This window comes from Mobula birostris, chromosome 24, assembly GCF_030028105.1.
Source record: "Mobula birostris isolate sMobBir1 chromosome 24, sMobBir1.hap1, whole genome shotgun sequence".
Classification (NCBI taxonomy): Eukaryota; Metazoa; Chordata; class Chondrichthyes; order Myliobatiformes; family Myliobatidae; genus Mobula; species Mobula birostris.
The window spans coordinates 50,398,802-50,417,965 of record NC_092393.1 but is presented as its reverse complement, the minus strand read 5'-3'; the positions used below and the strand labels follow the sequence as shown (position 1 = coordinate 50,417,965).

The 19,164-nt window shown below is 42.9% G+C and overlaps 1 long non-coding RNA gene across 1 annotated transcript; it reads right to left on the bottom strand.

The window, feature by feature from the left end:
• Positions 1 to 1,042: 1,042 nt before the first annotated feature.
• LOC140187290 (uncharacterized) lies at positions 1,043 to 15,939 on the bottom strand. Its single transcript, XR_011883052.1, has 3 exons — positions 15,089 to 15,939; positions 3,198 to 3,286; positions 1,043 to 1,383 (listed from the first exon to the last, which is right to left on the bottom strand). It is a non-coding gene; the product is annotated as an uncharacterized lncRNA (long non-coding RNA).
• Between the last annotated feature and the right edge of the window lie 3,225 nt (positions 15,940 to 19,164).

Here is a 19,164-nt window from a genome sequence, read left to right as displayed (position 1 = left end):
AACTTCACTCACCTCGTCTCTGAACTGGTGCCACAACCAATGGACTCATTTTCAAGGACTCAACGCCTCAGTATTATTTATTTAATTATTTCATTATCTATCTGTTTGTCAATTTATTTCTTTATTTTCATTATTGTGATTTGCACAGTTCATCTTCTTTTGCACATTTGTTAGTTGGTAGTCTTTGTGCTTAGTTTCTCATTGATTCTATCGTATTTATTTGTTTTCCTGCGAATGCCCGCAAGAAATGGGGACCTGTATGTACTTTAATAATAAAGTTATTTTGAAGTTTGAACTTCGAAGGTGTTGTGCACAATTTTCCCATTCTCCAGATGATCTGGACTACTGACTTCCCCCTTATCTCGGACAATGCCACCTAACCCCAGACTCTCCGGCCAAAGGTAACGTCTTCCCAGCATCTGCCTAATCAAAGTTTGAAGTAAGTTTGTTCTCAAAGTATGTTTATGCCACCACGTACAACCCTGAGATTCGTGTTCTTGCAGGAAAATCGAGAAATACAATAGAATTTATGAAAAACGGTGCATAAGCAGAGACCAATAAATGACCAGTGTGCAAAAGAAGATAAATTGTACAAATAAAAAGTAGTTAAGTGATACTGAGAGCATGAGTTGTAGAATCCTTGAAAGCGAGTCTGTAGATTATGAACTTCGTTCAGAGTTCAGGTGAGTGAAGGTTCGGGAGCCTGATATTTGTACGATAATAACTGTTCCCGAACCTGGTGGTGTGGGACCTAAGGCTCCTGTACTTCCTGCCCTATAACAGTAGCATTAATGGCACAGTGTACAGATCCATTTGAACACTGAAGCTATCCATACCTAAGTATAGCAGACTTGATAGTAGCCGGGTTCAGGCTGAGTCACAGCAAGTAACTTTCAAGATAACATGTGCACCACCATGACTTCCTCCTACAGAGGTCCAACACTACTACACAACATTCATTGGGACAACTAATACCGACTACCCCACCATCGACCCCGCTGGAAATGTAGTAGAACTAACAACCTTAAAACTATGGCCACAAATACAAGGCAAAAGTAGGGCATCCTGCAGTGAGTGATTTGTGTCCTGACACTCCAAAGCGACTTCAGCACCTACATGCGGCAGGTCAGGATTATAATGAAGAGACCTGATTATAATGACTTATAATCAGAAGTGACCAGGATTATAATGACTTGCCTTAATGAGTGCATCATCAAGAATCTAATTGTCATCAAGGACAGTGCAGTGTACTTGATTGACACCCCATCCACCATTTTGAATGCTCTTTCGCTCCGCCACTGGCGTTATGTGGCTCCTTCGTGTACCAGGTACAAAATTCAGTGCAGCAATTTGCCAAAGTTGTTCTGATGGCATCTCCCAAGCCTGTAAAGTCAGAATCAGAATCATTGATATGCAGTATGTCATGAAATTTGCTGTTTTGTAGCTGCAGTACAGTGCAATATGCAACAAAATTACTATGTGACAGTAAGAAATCGATAAAAAATTAAGTAGTGTAAAATGATAGCAAAATAGTGAGGCAGTGTTCATAGTCCATGCAGAAATCTGTTGGCAGAGGGTAAGAAGCTGTTCCTAAAACACTGAGTGTGTGAATTCAGGTTCCTGTATCGCCTCCCTGATGGTAGCAATGAGAAGAGGGCATGTCCTGGGTGGTGGGGGGCCTTAATGATGGATGCCATTTTTTTGGAGGCATTGCCTTTTGAAGATATCCTCAATGCTGGGGAGGCTAGTGCCCAATAAAGAGCTGGCTGAGTTTACAACCCTCTGCAGCTTTTTCATTGTTGCCTGTGCACTTGACATCTGCAGAAAAGTAGTCATCATAAAGGGCATGCTGGTATTTATTTACTTATACGAAGTATATCCCATATCCACACATCTAACTTTATTTTATATACAGTAATTCATTATTTGTTGTTGAATGTTGTTTTGTTACCAACACACCACAGCAAATTTCTAATTCTTGCAAATGTATATGGCAGATATAGCTGATCCTTGAAGATATCTTTCTACCTACATAGATCACCTACTGAGTATCTCCTACAACATTGCTATTTGCACCATATGCTTCAGAATTCCAGCATCTGCAGTTTTATTGTTTTCAGATTCGCCAGTCTCCCTTTTCAAAAGATGTTGCTCTTTATATATTATTACAGACCTATACCAATGCAGTCTTTAATAACCCGCTGTGACTTGTCTGACTATGATTGCAGCCATGTGCATAGCAGCTAAATTCCAACAGTGTCTGATTGGAGGTCAATCTTAAATATCTTGAGAAGAGAAATGAAACAGTGCAAAGATGACTTGGAAAAGGCTGAAAGCAACTGTCCCAGAACAGAATACTGGGCTGTGTTTTCAGTTTAAACAAGCATTAACTAGAATAGTTAATTATCTGTGAAGTTTTCATGAAATGATCAATATATTGATAACAACTTAATTGGAAGAGGGCTTGTCAGTATTTGATCACAGATTAAAGAACCAGGAATTGCTTTGTGTATTCACTTGTAAGATTAAATGTGAGATTTAGGATGAAATTGGACTTTACTGAGATAAAGAAACAAATTTACAAGCAACACACATAAAAGTTGCTGGTGAACGCAGCAGGCCAGGCAGCATCTCTAGGAAGAGGTACAGTCGACGTTTTGGGCCAAGACCCTTCGTCAGGACTAACTGAAAGAAGAACTAGTAAGAGATTTGAAAGAGGGAGGGGAGGGGGAGATCCGAAATGATAGGAGAAGACAGGAGGGGGAGGGATGGAGCCAAGAGCTGGACAGTTGATTGGCACAAGGGATATGAGAGGATCGTGGGACAGGAGGCCTAGGGAGAAAGAAAAGGGGGAGGGGGGAAAAAGCCCAGAGGATGGGCAAGGGGTATAGTGAGAGGGACAGAGGGAGAAAAAGGAGAGAGAAAAAGAATGTGTGTAAATAAATAAAAAACTTACAAGCTTGCTTTCTCTAAGACTCAATATTTTCAGGAGAGAATTGCTCAGTTCCCGATGGTAAGGGACAAGCTTGTTCAGCTCGCTGCTCTGCAAGGTTTAACCCGTCTCTGCGCAGAACTGAGGCTGGGGCCTGCAACTACGGGCTCCTGAATCGGCTGCGGTGACGGCTGCTTTCAGGGCTGTGGACTCACTTTCGGTAAACTTCAGTTCTGAATGTTGTTGGGTTACTTTTATTGTTTACCTGGCTCGCTCTTTTTTTCTGCATCTTGGGTGTTTGATGGTCTTCTTTTCTTTCATGGGCTCTATTGGGTTTCTTCGTTTTCTGGCTGCCTGTGAAGAGACAAAACCTCAAGGTAATATATAAGTATACATGCTTTGATAATAAATGTACTTTGAACTGTGATTTGATGACACCCACGGCCCAACAATCATTAATTATTTACAGAACAACGTTCATCTGGTGGAAGTGAGATTAGGAATAATGGCTCGGTCTGAAGCTTCTCCAATCCCTCAACAGTGCACAGAACTGCTATTTATTTTAATTTTTTTTTATTGTTTAGAAATACAGCACAGTAACAGACCCTTCTGCCCAATTACCCCCATGTGACTAATTAATCTACCAACTCTAACAACAGGAATTCTGCAGATGCTGGAAATTCAAGCAACACACATCAAAGTTGCTGGTGAACGCAGCAGGCCAGGCAGCATCTCTAGGAGGAGGTACAGTCGTCGTTTCAGGCCGAGACCCTTCGTCAGGACTAACTGAAGGAAGAGTGAGTAAGGGATTTGAAAGTTGGAGGGGGAGGGGGAGATCCAAAATGATAGGAGAAGACAGGAGGGGGAGGGATGGAGCCAAGAGCTGGACAGGTGATTGGCAAAAGGGATACAAGAGGATCATGGGACAGGAGGTCCGGGAAGAAAGACAAGGGGGGGACCCAGAGGATGGTCAAGGGGTATAGTCAGAGGGACAGGGGGAGAAAAAGGAGAGTGAGAAAAAGAATGTGCGTATAAAAATAAATAACAGATGGTGTACGAGGGAGAGGTGGGGCATTAGCGGAAGTTAGAGAAGTCAATGTTCATGCCATCAGGTTGGAGGCTACTCAGACGGAATATAAGGTGTTGTTCCTCCAACCTGAGTGTGGCTTCATCTTTACAGTAGAGGAGGCCGTGGATAGACATGTCAGAATGGGAATGGGATGTAGAATTAAAATGTGTGGCCACTGGGAGATCCTGCTTTCTCTGGCAGACAGAGCGTAGATATTCAGCAAAGCGAGGGATGGGGGGGACGAATGGACAAGGGAGTTGCGTAGGGAGCGATCCCTGCGGAATGCAGAGAGAGGGGGGAAGGGAAAGATGTGCTTAGTGGTGGGATCCCGTTGGAGGTGGCGGAAGTTACGGAGAATAATATGTTGGACCCATCCCTCCCCACTGATCTCCCTCCTGGCACTTATCCGTGTAAGCGGAACAAGTGCTACACATGCCCTTACACTTCCTCCCTTACCACCATTCAGGGCCCCAAACAGTCCTTCCAGGTGAGGCAACACTTCACCTGTGAGTCGACTGGGGTGATATACTGCGTCCGGTGCTCCCGATGTGGCCTTTTATATATTGGCGAGACCCGACGCAGACTGGAAGACCGCTTTGCTGAACATCTACGCTCTGTCTGCCAGAGAAAGCAGGATCTCCCAGTGGCCACACATTTTAATTCCACATCCCATTCCCATTCTGACATGTCTAACCACGGCCTCCTCTACTGTAAAGATGAAGCCACACTCAGGTTGGAGGAACAACACCTTATATTCCGTCTGGGTAGCCTCCAACCTGATGGCATGAACATCGACTTCTCTAACTTCCGCTGATGCCCCACCTCCCCCTCGTACCCCATCTGTTACTTATTTTTATACACACATTCTTTCTCTCACTCTCCTTTTTCTCCCTCTGTCCCTCTGAATATACCCCTTGCCCATCCTCTGGGTCCCCCCCCCCTTGTCTTTCTTCCCGGACCTCCTGTCCCATGATCCTCTCGTATCCCTTTTGCCTATCACCTGTCCAGCTCTTGGCTCTATCCCTCCCCCTCCTGTCTTCTCCTGTCATTTTGGATCTCCCCCTCCCCCTCCAACTTTCAAATCCCTTACTCACTCTTCCTTCAGTTAGTCCTGACGAAGGGTCTCGGCCTGAAACGTCGACTGCACCTCTTCCTACAGATGCTGCCTGGCCTGCTGCGTTCACCAGCAAGTTTTATGTATGTTGCTTGAATCTACCAACTCTTATGTCTTTGGACTGTAGGAGGAAACCCGAGCACCCGGAGGAAACCCTATGCGGTCACAGGGAGACCATACAAATTCCTTACAGAGAGCAGTGGAACTGAACTATTGTTGCTGGTGCTGCAATAGTGTTACACTAACGTTACACCAAACATGGTGGTTATTATGGCAATAAGATACAACTAGAGGCCTTAGTTAAAACAGTACAGTACCCATGTGGGTCGAGACTCACACAGAGAAAGATCTGAGCGTCACATGACGATGCTTCCCTGTGACTGATTAGCTTATTGGACACTGAGCGTTCTGAAAGTTTGTTGTAAAAACTTACAAAAGAAGGAACAATGAGGTTATCGGCAGCAAGTCTGGACACCAGTAGTTGACGAGGACAAGGAGGAACTTTGCTCTGGGACAAGAGCGAGGGTTCTAATCCCTGCAGTGCCAAGCCTGGCCTGCTCAGAAACAAGCAGACAATACTTAGCTCAAAAACTGACTAGTTTATCGAGAATAAATAAAGGGGGAGGGAGAATAGTTGGAGTAAACCAGATGTGTAATGTGTTTTGTTTTCTCAAGCTGATCAAAAGTTGGGATGTTATGGGCAACAGACCCTCAAAGTTACAGCTCAAAACAAATTTATTATAAAATTACATATTTGTATAACCCTCCGATTTGATTGATTGATTGATTGACTGAGACACAGTGCAGAATAGGCCCTTCCAGTCCTTCGAGCAGTGCCACCCAGGAACCCAGCTATTTAACTCTAACCTAATCTCGGGACAATTTACAATGAACAATTACCCTACCAGCAGGTACGTCTTTGAACTGTGGGAGGGAACCCACGAGGTCACAGGGAGAACGTACAAACTCCTTACAGACAGTGGTGGGAATTGAACCTGGGTCGCTGGTACTATAAAACGTTGTGCCTACCACTAGGCTACTATGCCACCCCAATTCCATTTTCTTGCACATATTTACAGGAAAATAAAGAAATACTATATAATTTATGAAAAAAGCCTATACATAAACCAACGTGCAAAAGACAAATTGTGCTTAGAATAAAAATAAATAAATAATACATAAATAATGAACAGACACACAAAGAAACAAATAAATAGACAAATGAACAAATAATGATAAATATGTATGTAAGGGGGTTTTCGACTTTTATGTTACTGCGGAGGCAAATTAAAATGGCGCCTTTGTTATGCTAATCTGGGGAATGCGGCTTTGTTGTGTTAAACGCTGAGAAAGTTTGCGCTAGCTGCTTATTTTGGTTTAGAGTGTGATAAGAGGGTGCTAATAACCAATTGGGATAGTTGTTATGTTTTTGGTGTATTTGAAGATACTGTATGCGCGGGGTTTGGGGCAGAAGGCAGGAGAGCGAGACAGAGGATGGACGAGGTGCTGTGATGTCCGCTAACGGGGTCCAACCCCGTTAGCGGGCGTTCGGCGAGGAGATGGAGACAGACTCGTGTGGAGTGTCTGGTCGACCACCGTTGGTGGTCCCAGGCGGCTAGTCGAGGTGGTCCGAGGGGTCGCAGGGTGAAGAAGAAGGTCCTTGAGCTCCAACTGTTTTGTGCATGAAGAGATTGAACTTTGATAAGTGTGGTGCCTTTTATTTTCCTTTTATATTTTATTCTCTAATAATTATATAGTTCCAGTAATATCTATAAACTGTAAATCATTTAATCGTATCTGGTGTATTGTCTGTTATCTGGGCGGGGTGGGGTACATCACACAGCATCCACACAAACGAATTGCCCAGTTTGCCAGGGCCGAGGGCTGTTTCCCTAGACGACAGCGAGCCGAGCAACCCTGAGGCTGGCCAGGGGGGCTACATTGTGGGGGCTCGTCCGGGATTGAGTCAGCTGGTATGCTGTGTGGGTGCCCTATTTAAATCTGTACTGTGTGTCTCTGTGGGCTATTTGCTGGTGATTGCTGTATGTGTTGTGGGCGCGGTCTTTGTTCGAGTTCGAGCTGGCATTGACGAGTTGGAGGTGGCACTCGGGACTGTCCATGCGGTTGGGAGAGAGAGGAAAGAGTGGTCTGATTTGGAGGTAGGGTCTGCAAATAAATGTTCTAGCTCTGGCAGGCTCCGCCTGGCACTTGGGATAGTGTCCACCCCAAGAGGGGCGGAGACGTGCAAGACGTGGGTGGAGTGGATCTCTCAGTTGTTAGATGAGTGGCAGTGCTCGGTTGAGGGAGGGCAACAGGGATTGGTTGAAAGTTTGAGTAGGTGGGCTGGTGACGGTGTTAGAGCTGTCAGGTTCACTTACACCGTAGTGACAGCTGTCAGTTATTTGAAAGATTGGGGGGGAAGTTTTCAGTGTGTCTTCTCTGGCTAGGAGGGCGGCTAAATTGCTTGCAGTGCCAGGGGGATCATTTCAGGGGATCAGCCCCTCCTTCAGCTGTTCAGCTGATCAGAGAGGTGTCGGGAAACCTAGTGGAGGCTCAGTGGGGGAACAGCTTGGGTCTCTGGGGAATAGACAGGTAGTTAACTAGATAGATGAATAGATAAGTGAATAAATACTGAGAACCTGAGTTGTGGAGTCCCAGAAAGTGAGGTGATAGTTTGTGCTCAGAAATCAGCTCAGAGTTGCGGTGAGTGAAGTTACCTACACTGGTTCAGAATCTGTTGGCTGTGCAATAATAACTGTTTCAGAACCTTGTAGCGTGGGACCCAAGGTTCCTGTACCTCAGTCTCCAAACATAATTTTTTTACATCTTCATCCTTGTACTTCAATCCTTTTCCCATCCATGGTCCAAATTTTCTATTCCTCAGCATTGATCCACACCTGCTCTTGTACTCGTCCCAAAACGCCGGCTCTTTATTCCTCTCCATCGATGCTGCCTGACCTCCAGCAATCTGTGTATGTTAATTTGTACTTCGCCTTCTCCCTTTGGCTGACCATTGTGATTATCATCGGAACCATTTCCCTGGACTCCACCCTTTCCTTTAAGCATGAACTGACCTGGTGTCTTTCCTGACTGCTTTTCTTTTGGTATTGATTTGTCTTCTGTGAACATTCTCCCCCAGGTTAGTTGCCCAGGCAGAACTTACATTAGGAAGGTAAATTCTGATCTCAGCAAACAAAGAAACCATTGTTTTCCTCTTGATTAATATTAGGGAGGGCTTGTCATCTATGACTACAAGATAAAACTGAGAGGAAAAGTGTAGATTGAGTGTTTAAAAAGTTTGAAGAGCCCTAAGGAGATTTACGAGAATGTTGCCAGGACTCGTGGGTATGAGATATAGGGAGAGGCTGGGCATCTAGGAGTTTATTCCTTGGAGTGTAAGAGACTGGCGGATGAAGAGTCTTAATGAAGTATCTCTGCCCAAAATGTCGACTGCTTATTCCCCTCCATAGATGTTACCTGACCTGCCGAATTCCTTCAGCATTTTGTGTGTGTTGCTCAAGATTTCCAGCTTCTGCAGAATCTCTTGTTTTTGTGAGGGGTGAATTTATCAAGATGCATGAAATTACGAGGGGTAAGTGCACACAGTCTTTTACCGTATGAAAAGGGAGCCAACTATTAGAGGGCACAGGCTTACAATGAGAGGGAAATGACTTAAAAGCGACCTGAAGCGCAACAGAGAGTCATCGGTATTTGGAATGGGTTGCTGGATAAAAGAACGTCAGGTACAATTATGACATTGGAGAGACATTTAGATAGATATATGGATTGGAAAGGTTAGAGTGATACAACCTACATGCGGGCAAATGGGGACTAGCTTAGGTGGACACTTTGGTGTGCACGAATGAGTTGGTCTGAAAGGCCTGTTCCCATGCTGTATGACTCTATGAGTCCAATGGATGAGAAGACAATCTATTAGGTTGTTATAAGACGATAAGATATAGGGGCAGAATTAGGCCATTTGGCTCCTCAAGTCTGCCCTGCCATTTCATCATGGTTGATCCATTTTCCCTCTCAGCCCCAGTCTCCCGCCTTCTCCCCCGTCCCTTCATGCCTGACTAATCAAGAATCTATCAACCTCTGCCTTAATTATACCCAATGACTAAGCCTCCACAGCCGCCTGTGGCAACGAATTATCAGGTGGTCAGGGAGAAAAGGGTGAATGGTACCAAATCTTTGCCAGTTCCTCTTATTTTTACCAAATAGGTGTAATATTCTTTTTAATCTATAGGAAATCCCCAAGGACAATACTGGCAGAGGATCATTTTAACTTCTCTACTTCCCTGATAGGTTGGAGGGATTGTGTACCATTTGCACTGTGAACGTTACATTGTGTCGGCCTTGAGCTTACAAACCCATGATCCACAAAGTTATATCTTATCTGAGATCATATTCAACCACACAGCAGTCTTCCATGTTAGTTTGTAGGATGTCAGCACTTAAAATGTTGAAAGTCATCTTTATTCACGCAGCCTGACACAATGTATGAGAAGATTACCAATAGGCATGAAAGAATTATGCAACCGGTGTGTTGAGTCACACCAGACAGTATGAAAGATAAAGCATGAACAAGACTACAGTGTAAATCCAGCAGTAATGTGTTGTAATACTTGCAGTTTCTTTGAAATTGATTAAAAGCCTTCCAATGAATATAGTGCATGGAGTGCTAACTGTTGCTTGCAGAAGATTGCAACATAGCACTAAGTTTTCTCTAACTTCTTTCCTGAACTAGATCTAATTTTGATAACATCACAGTGTTTCATAATCCACTTTACTATACTTAGATATTACAAAAGAGGCTGAAACACTTTTAGGGAACTCTAGATGTGGTCCTCCGTAAGTCACTCCAGTAAACTCCCTGTAAAAATTTTGAACTTAAAAGTAATTTCACAATAGTGTCATAAAACAAAAAAAAATTCCAAATCAGTGAAAGTACATCTGATTCAGATTCTGAAATCTGATTTTGATTCCATGTCCAGGTATAGTTATTACCCTACAACCACTAGGCTCCTGAGCCAATGTAGATAACTTCAATCACCTCAGAACTGAACTGATTCCATTGACCATGGGTGCATCTTCACTGACTCTACAACTCATGTTCTCAATTTTATTCATTCATTCATCTGTTCACTCATTTATCTATTTATTACGTATTATTATTATTATTATTATTATTATTAGGTTCATTTTCATTTTTGCTTAGATTGTCTTCCTTTGCATATTGGTTATTTGTCAGTCTTTGTGTGTAGTTTTTCATTAATTCTATTGTATTTCTTTGTTCTACTGTGAATGAAAATAGTTCTTAGGGTAGTATATGGTGACTTGAGGTTCCTTAAGGTTGTCATGGCTGGGGGTGGGGGGAGGGTAGTGGGGATATGCTTCCACTAGATATTAAATGTTCCCAATGGTGTGCTTTTCAAATAGCCTCTGACAACCAAGTCCAGCTCCTGGCCCTCACTTGTGGCTTAGCTACTAAGCCCAGCAAAACTGTTACTACTGACAGGAGGGTCTCTGGTGCCTTAAAACCAGTCACTTCAAGCGGATGGGCTCGTCAGCTATGGTTGGCAGCTCATCTAGGAGAAGGAAAACACTGCTGCCTTGCAGCTATACCCGCTCATGGGGAAGGCTTCGGGAGTAAACCCCGAGGAAAATCCAGAGCTGGGGTCCATAAGGCAGTCCTACACTGGGTCAATGTTGACTTGTGACTCCTGTAATGCCACTCATACCAAAATGTGTTGGTCTCTACTGTTCCTTTGGATCCATCAGGTGATTAGAGAGGGGGAGATTTCTACATGGGCAACACCTTGCTCTCCATATCATACTGCCCTGGCTTGCATATGACAGCTGGGGCACAATATCCATGGTTAACCCCGAGGGCCTCATATGTACTTGAATAATAAATTTATTTGAACTTTGATTCTGGTAGGAATTTGTCAGATGTGACTTTCCATTGTCCCAAGATGGAAAATTGGTTCGAGCTGTATTGATGCCTGGTTTGATTATAAATCAGTATAGCACACTAAGTCAGCCGATTGAAGAGTTTTATTTAAAGATTTGTAGCAAAAATTTCCAGTGTATCATGCAAAGTACACAATAAACACAATAAAGGGGTAGATGAGATGTGACAACAACCATCTTGGACCAGTGTCAGTAGCAAAGCCCAGATAAATTGAAACTGGAGCAACACACATCAAAGTTGCTGGTGAACGCAGCAGGCCAGGCAGCATCTGTAGGAAGAGGTGCAATCGACGTTTCAGGTCGAGACCCTTCGTCAGGACTAACTCTTCTTTCAGTTAGTCCTGACGAAGGGTCTCGGCCTGAAACGTCGACTGCACCTCTTCCTAGAGATGCTGCCTGGCCTGCTGCGTTCACCAGCAACTTTGATGTGTGTTGCTTGAATTTCCAGCATCTGCAGAATTCCTGTTGTTTGCGTTTAAATTGAAACTGGGCCATTTGTTTTTATCTCTTCCATGGCCGTAAAAATGTTGTAGTTGCACTGGAAGAGGATATAAAGGAGATTTACCGATATGAATCCAAAAATTAGAGGTTGGCTACACTGGGAATGTTAAGCTGACTTTAATCAAGATTAAAACAAAAAGAAACATTGGAAACATGCAGCGAGTCAGGCAGTATGAAGTAAATGCTTCATAAACAGAGTTAACTTTTGAGGCCAATTTTGATTTGATAAAAGTGCTCTAATTCATGAATAGCTTTGTCAAAGTAAACAAAGGAAAATTATTTCAGTAGCAGGAGGGTCAATCTTCAGAGAACAGAGAATTTAAGGTGACTGGCAAAAGAACAAGAGATAAGAAAATACCATTTCAGAGCACAGTTTGTTAGTTGGGAGAAATTGTTTCCATAGGTCAATTCAAAAGTGAACTGGATAAAATCTTTGAAGAAACTTACAGCACCAGGGATAAATAATGGAGACGCAGTTGTACAAAGGGCCATCAACAACATGATGGACTGAATGGTCTCCTACTATGATTTGAGAAATGAAAGTGCCCTTTTAACAAGCTATCCTGTAATTTACAGGATTAGTTTTGAAGAGAAATTGATTTTTAAAAACATTGGAAGAGAACACTGTATTTAGAATGTAGAACAGTACAGGCCCTTTGGCCCACAATATTGTGCTGACTCTTTAACTAATCCAATATTAATCTAGCCTTTCCCTCCCACATAACCCTCCATTTTTCTTTCATCCAGCTGCCTATCCAACAGTCTTTGAAATGTCTCTAATGTATCTGCCTCTATCACCATCCCTGTTCCACACACCAACCACTCTCTGTGTTAAAAACCTCCCTCTATACTTTTCTCCAATCACCTTAAAATTATGTCTTCTCGTATCAGCCATTTCTGCCCTGGGAAAAAGGCACTAGCTGTCTACTCTATCAAAGGCTCTTAGCATCTTATACTGCTCTATCTAGCCGCCTCTCATTCCTCCTTTGCTCCAAAGAGAAAAACCTTAATTCGCCCAACCTTTCCTCATAAGACATGCTGTCTTGTCCAGGGAGCACTCTGGCAGTTCTCCTCTGCTCTCTTGATAGCTCCCACATCCTTCCCATAAAGAGGAAACCAGAACTGAACACAATACTGCAAGTGTGGTCTAACCAGGGTTTTACAGAGCTGCAACATTACCTCGCGGCTCTCAAACCCAATCACCCAACTAATGAAAGCCAGCACGCCATATGCCTTTTTAACCACCCCATCAGCTTGCGCAGCAACCTTGAGGGATCTGCTGACATGGACCCCGATACCCGTCTGTTCCTCCACACCGCCGAGACCCTGCCATTAACTCTGCACTCTGCATCCAAGTTCCAAAGTGTACCTTTTCACAATTTACACTGTAGTTACACAGTAACCCATTTCAACATGGCCTGTGTTTGGAAAAAAATCAACACGTTAGCAAATAAACAACAGCAGAGGTGCGGTAAGGGACGAAGAGAAGAAGGTCACTGTTATAGAGTGGACAAGTACTGAAGTCACAAACAGCTTTCCACTTCTTTTCTTCAAGCTTTTTCTCAGAAATACATAAAATATTCTGGATTAAGATTTTTTTTTGCCTCAGGAGAGTGTGTAGTGTTTAATTTTTTTTCTAATCCTTTTGGGAGAATCCAATGTGCTTACTGACTTTTTTGTTGAAAGCTTTTCAAAGAGATCTACTCTATATCCATGAACCTTATTGCTGTTTCCTTGGGCAGCAGTGTGCTTACTGATATCACCAGGCTAACACAGCTTTTAACCTTTGTCTTTGAGTTAATTAAAGAAAACATTAGGTCTTAGCAGAGTCACTCATTAGCCTTGAGTGCGTGAAATGTTTCCTTAGCAACTGAAATACCAGAAATAATAAACATTTCAAGGCAAACTGCCTTCTCCCTGCCAACCAAGTGATTTCCAGTTGTCAGCAGATGCTCCTGGACCGTGGGAGTCGGGAGCAGAGTTACATCTAAAACTGATTGGGTTTTCTTTCTCTACTGAATTTGGAGTTTTACTGGGCAAATTGTTAAGCAATTTTAGAGACACAAGAGATTCTGCAGACGCTGGAGATTTTTAGCAACACACACACACCCTTCCTGATGAAGGGTCGTGGGCTGAAACATCTCCAAGTATGATACCTGACCTGCCGAGTTCCTCGAGCACTTTGTATGTGTGTTGCTATGTAATGTTCTCTTTGCTGTTAACTAATTCAGGTGAAGTGATCCCTGTGGATGTGATCAACAGCAGTCGAATGCACTAGCAATTCCTTTTCTCTGGGAAATATACATTTTATTGCACGTCATTTCTCTGTCCAGAATACCATAAGACTATAGGACATTGGAGCAGAATTAGGCCATTCAGCCCATCAAGTCTGCCCTGCCATTCAAGTGTGGCTGATGTATCCCAGTACCTCAGATATCCTCCCATGACCATTGACAACAATGGGTACATTCCCATGATGTATAGCCCCCTTCAAAGATGATGATACCCTCCCACAATCACAGCCAATTTTCCCCAAGTTAGTGACCTCCTCACATGATCACGTAACCTTTTCATGTGTGCCACAATCACAAACAAAAATCCACAATCACCAGCAACTTTCACCCATCACCATCAAGCTCCATTTTAAATATACCTAATGACTTGGCCAATGACTTCAAAGCATGTGATACTTTTAGAAGAAAAAGCAACTTTTGAATTGATCTCTGAATCAGAAACGGGTTTAATATCATTGGCATATGTCAAGAAATTTGTTGTTTTGCAGCAGCAGTACAGTGCAATAGATAATAAAAAAGATTATAAGTTACAATAAGAAATATATATAATTAAATTAAATCAGTAGTATAAAAAAGAGCAAAAAAAGAAAAAGAATATCATGAGGTAGTGGTCATGCGGCAGCAGTACAGTGCAATACATAACAAAATTTCTGTAAGTTACGATAAGAAATAGATAAAAAATAATTAAGTAGTGTAAGATGGAGCAAAATAGTGAGATTGTGTTCATGGGTTCATGGACCATTCGGAAATGGTGGAGGGAAAAAAGCTGTTTCTAAAATGTTTCTAAAACGGTGAAAGTGTGCTATGAGAAGAGGGGGCATCCGTGGTGGTGGGGGTCCTTAACGATGGATACCGCCTTTTTGAGGCATCACTTTTTGAAGATGTCCTCAGTGCCGGGGGGGGGGGGTGGGGGGGGGGGAGGTCTAGTGCCCATGATGGAGCTGGCAGTATCTGCAACTTTCTGCAGCTTTTTCCAATCCCGTGCAGAGGTCCCTTTCTTATTAAACAGTGATACAACCAGTTAGAATGCTCTCCACAGTACAGCTAGAAAACTTTGCAAGAGTCTTCGGTGACATACCAATTCTCCTCAAGCTCTTGATGAAGTATAGCTACCGTTGTGCCTTCTTTCTAATTGCATCAATACATTTGGTCCAGGATCAATCCTCTGAGATGCTGGAACACTGAAATTTAAAGCCACTCACCGTTTCCTCTGCTGATCCCTTGAGGAGGACTGTTGTGTGTTCCTGAAGTCTGCAATCAATTCCATGGTCGTACTGGCATTGAGTTCAAGGTTGCTGTTGCGACACCATTCAATCGGTGGATCTATCTCACTCTTGTACACCCCCTCATCACCTTCTAAAAGTCTACAGACAATTGTTGTGTCGTCAGAAAATTTACAGATGGCATTTGAGCTGTGCCAAGCCACACAGCCGTGGGTGCAGAGTAGAGCAGTGGGCTAAGTACACATCTCTGTGGTGCTCCAGAGTTGATTATCAGAAAGGATCTTCTGATGAGCTTGAAGCCAACACTACCGAAAGCGTTCTTTCTGGTCAAAGTGGAACAGCAAAGGATCCTTTAGCAAATTGCAGCAAGTTTTATTTTTCAGAGTGATGCAAAGTCAAAGTCAAGTTTATGTGCACAGGTACATGCATGGGAATCTTACTTGCAGCAGCATCGCATCGGAGCATTTACAAGACAAGCATAAGCTAAACAAATAATATACATTTTTTACAAGAAAGAATGCAATTAGAATTTTAAAAAACACAATTCATTGAAGATCAAAGGGATCAATGTGTTCATGGTGATGTTGAGCTGTAGTGATTGAAACTGTTTTTGGTTGGTTCAAAACCTGAGTGTTGAGGACAAGCAGTTGTTCTGGAACCTGGTGGTGTGGAATTTCAGGCTTCTGTACCTCCTGCCCAGTGGTAGCTGCAAGAAGGTGGCATGGCTCAGATGGTGGGAAGGTTACACTTCAAATCTGATGAAACCACAGACAGTTCAAGTGAACAAGTCTTGATAACCATATAATGATAGACCACATTAAAGATTAGCTTTATTTGCCACATATACTTCAAAATATCGAAACACATGATGAGCTGCGTCATTCTGCATCAACAGCCAACACAGCCCGAAGATTGCCACACTTTTGGCACCAACATAGTATGCTCACAACTCACTAACCCTAAAATAAACGTTTGGAATGTGACAGGTAACAGTGCACCCGGAAAAAAACTACACAGTCACAAACTCCTTACAGTCCAAGGCAGGAATCAAACTCCAATTAATGATTGTTGGCACTGTAGAGCGATTGTGCTAACCATTGTGCTTCATGCTGCCTGTGACTCATGGTCGTGGGAGGTTCTTAGCCTGGTTCTTAGTCTGATTTTGCAAGTACAGAGGATACTAAACTTCGAAATCAAGAAATTCGTAAACTTCCATGACCTTTCATTAGTTCATACTTTTATCCTTTGTTTAGTTTGGTGAGGCCAACTGGGAATTTAATGAGAGCTGTTGAAAATAAAGAAAAGTTCCAAACATTTTTTGAGAGCAGTGTTGATGTTATCCTTAGATGAATATTTGAGTATAAATATCATTGTTGTCATTAAGCTTCTGGAAGAAAAAAGTGGCTTTGGGTAAATTATAGAAACAGGGCAGGCTAAATGGGCAATCAAGTTAGCGCTGACAGAAAACGGCTAATCACACTGACCAGTTCTTGGTCAGTCCCTCTGCAGGTTATGGTGTGTTCACTGTTTCTTCCAAGTACATTTTAAAAGCCTCTTTTACTTTTACAAGCAGTGATTTGCCAACTTTTTGCTTGCTTCTCATCATTGTGATTTTATCTGTGGAGAGACTAGATTAGCTTTATTTATCATATGTACAGTGAAAAATACAGTAAAATATGTTGTTTGTGTTAATGACCAACGCAGTTTGAGATGTGCTGAGGGCAGTCCATAGTAACACCATGTTTCTGACACCAACATAGCATGCCAACAACCTACTAATCCTATCCCCCATCCCATATGGCTTTGGCACAACTGAGCTCCTGAGAGAAACCCACATGGTCCCAGGGAGAATGTACAAACTCCTTACTCCTCAATGGCAGGAATTGAACCCTGATCTTACAGCCGGCAGCGTAAACTGTTGGGTTAACAGCTATACTACCGTAGTGGCCCAATCTGCTACCACGGCACCCAATTAAAAAACAGAAACCAGACAAAACATTCAACATGGCAGCATGGTAGAAAGAGAACCAGTTGACCTTACAGGTCCAACAATCTGTTCATCAGAACAACCTGGTTTTTGGTTGATATCCATAAGAAACATAATCATTTAGCAGTAACCTCATGTGACCATCAGAAGAATAAGTAAACATCCATTTGTATGCCGAAGGTTATTTTACTATCCTGACGTGGTAACATTGTTAATTATTAGTAGAAAAATGCAATGTGCTCTGCAGGTACAGAGAAGTGCATGGTGCTTAAACCAAAATGCTCATATTTGATTGATGCTCTAATCATTTGTCGAACTGCTGACTGTTCATGCATCTGTTTATTTTGTCCATTGTAACAACAAATGCCATCCTGAGTGGTAACTAAAATAATAAATGAAACAGAAAATGCTGGGAATACTCAGCTGGTCAGGCAATATTTGTGGAGAAAGGATACATTCCTCCAGAAATTTAATTAGAGCAAGTTTACGATGCCACCTTGACCTGTGTAGAGAATTCAATCTCACATTAAGGCCAACCTATATTGCTGATTTCTAGAGAGTTGGGAACTGTACCAGGCAGCCAGAAAACAGTGGAGAACCCATTAAAGCAGGGTTTCCCAACCTTTTTTATGCCATGGACCTCTACCATTAACCGCGGAGCCCAAATCGGGAACCCTTGAAGTGAAGGGATCTGTTGTTACTCTCATTGCAATAGGACTTCAGTGAAGCACAATACTGCTTCAGAAAGCAGCACAGCAATGCAGAAGGTGCCTGGATTCAATCCCGATTTCCAGTGCCCTCTGACCATAAAACCCTAAGAGAAAAACTAGCCAATTTGCTGCATTGACCCTGCTCCGCCATTCCAACATAGCTGCTTTATTATCCCTTTCTCCCTGTAACCTTTGATGCCCTCACTAATTAAGCACCTGTCAACCTCCCCTTTAAATATATCCAAGGATTTTGCCTCTTTAAATAAATTCCTCCTCATCACTTTTCTAAAGGGGCATCCTTCCATTCTCAGGCTGAGCCCTCTAGTTCTAGACTCTCCCAATCCCACGTCCACTCTATCTTGGTATCCCAATATTCGGTAAGTCTCAATGAGATTCTCCCTCATTCTTCTTAATGTCAGTGAGTACGGGCCCAGAGCCATCAAAAGCTTCTCATACATTCACCCTTTTATTCCCGGGATCATTCTAGTAAGCCTCCTCCGGACCCCCTCCAATGCTAGGCCATCCTTTCTTAGATTTAGAGCCCTTAGTCATCTCCGCGTTGAACTGAGGCTGTGGCCTGCAATTAACAGGCTCCCGGACTGGCTGCAGCAGAGACTGGCTTCATGGCTGTGAACTTTAATTCTGAATGTTATTTGCTTACTTTTTATTGTTTGCATGATCTGTTCTTTTTTTGCACATTGGGTGTTTGACGGACTTCTTTTTTAGTGGATTCTACTGGGTTTCTTTGTTTTGTGGCTGCCTGTAAGGAGACGAATCCCAAGGTTGTACATAGTATACATATTTTGATAATAAATGTGCTTTTTTCTTTAATACAGCACAGAAAAGGCTCTCCCAGCTCTTCAAACTGTGCTGCCTAGCAATCCCCCAATTTATTCCTAGCCTAATCACAGGACAATTTACAATGACCAATTAACCTACCAAACAGAATAGCTTTGGACTGTGGGAAGAAACCAGAGCACCCAGAGGAAACCCCCACGGTCAAGGGGAGAACATACAAACTCCTTACAGGCCATGGCGCAAATTCAGCCTGGGCTGGTGGTACTGTAAAGCATTGTGCTAACCGCTATGCTATCATGCCACCCCTTTAAACTTGGAACTTTGAACTTTGAAATGTGGTCTAAGCAATATCCTATAAAGTCTGTGTGGAGCTTGCACATTCTCCCTCTGTTTAGATGGATTTTCTCCAGGTTCCCACTCACATCCCAATGTTGTGCAGTTCTGTAGGTTATTTCACTACTGAAGTTGCACCTAGTGTGTAGGTGAGTGATAGAATCGGACCCGATGAAGGGTCTCAGCCCAAAGCGTTGACTGTTCATTTCCTTCCACAGATGCTGCCT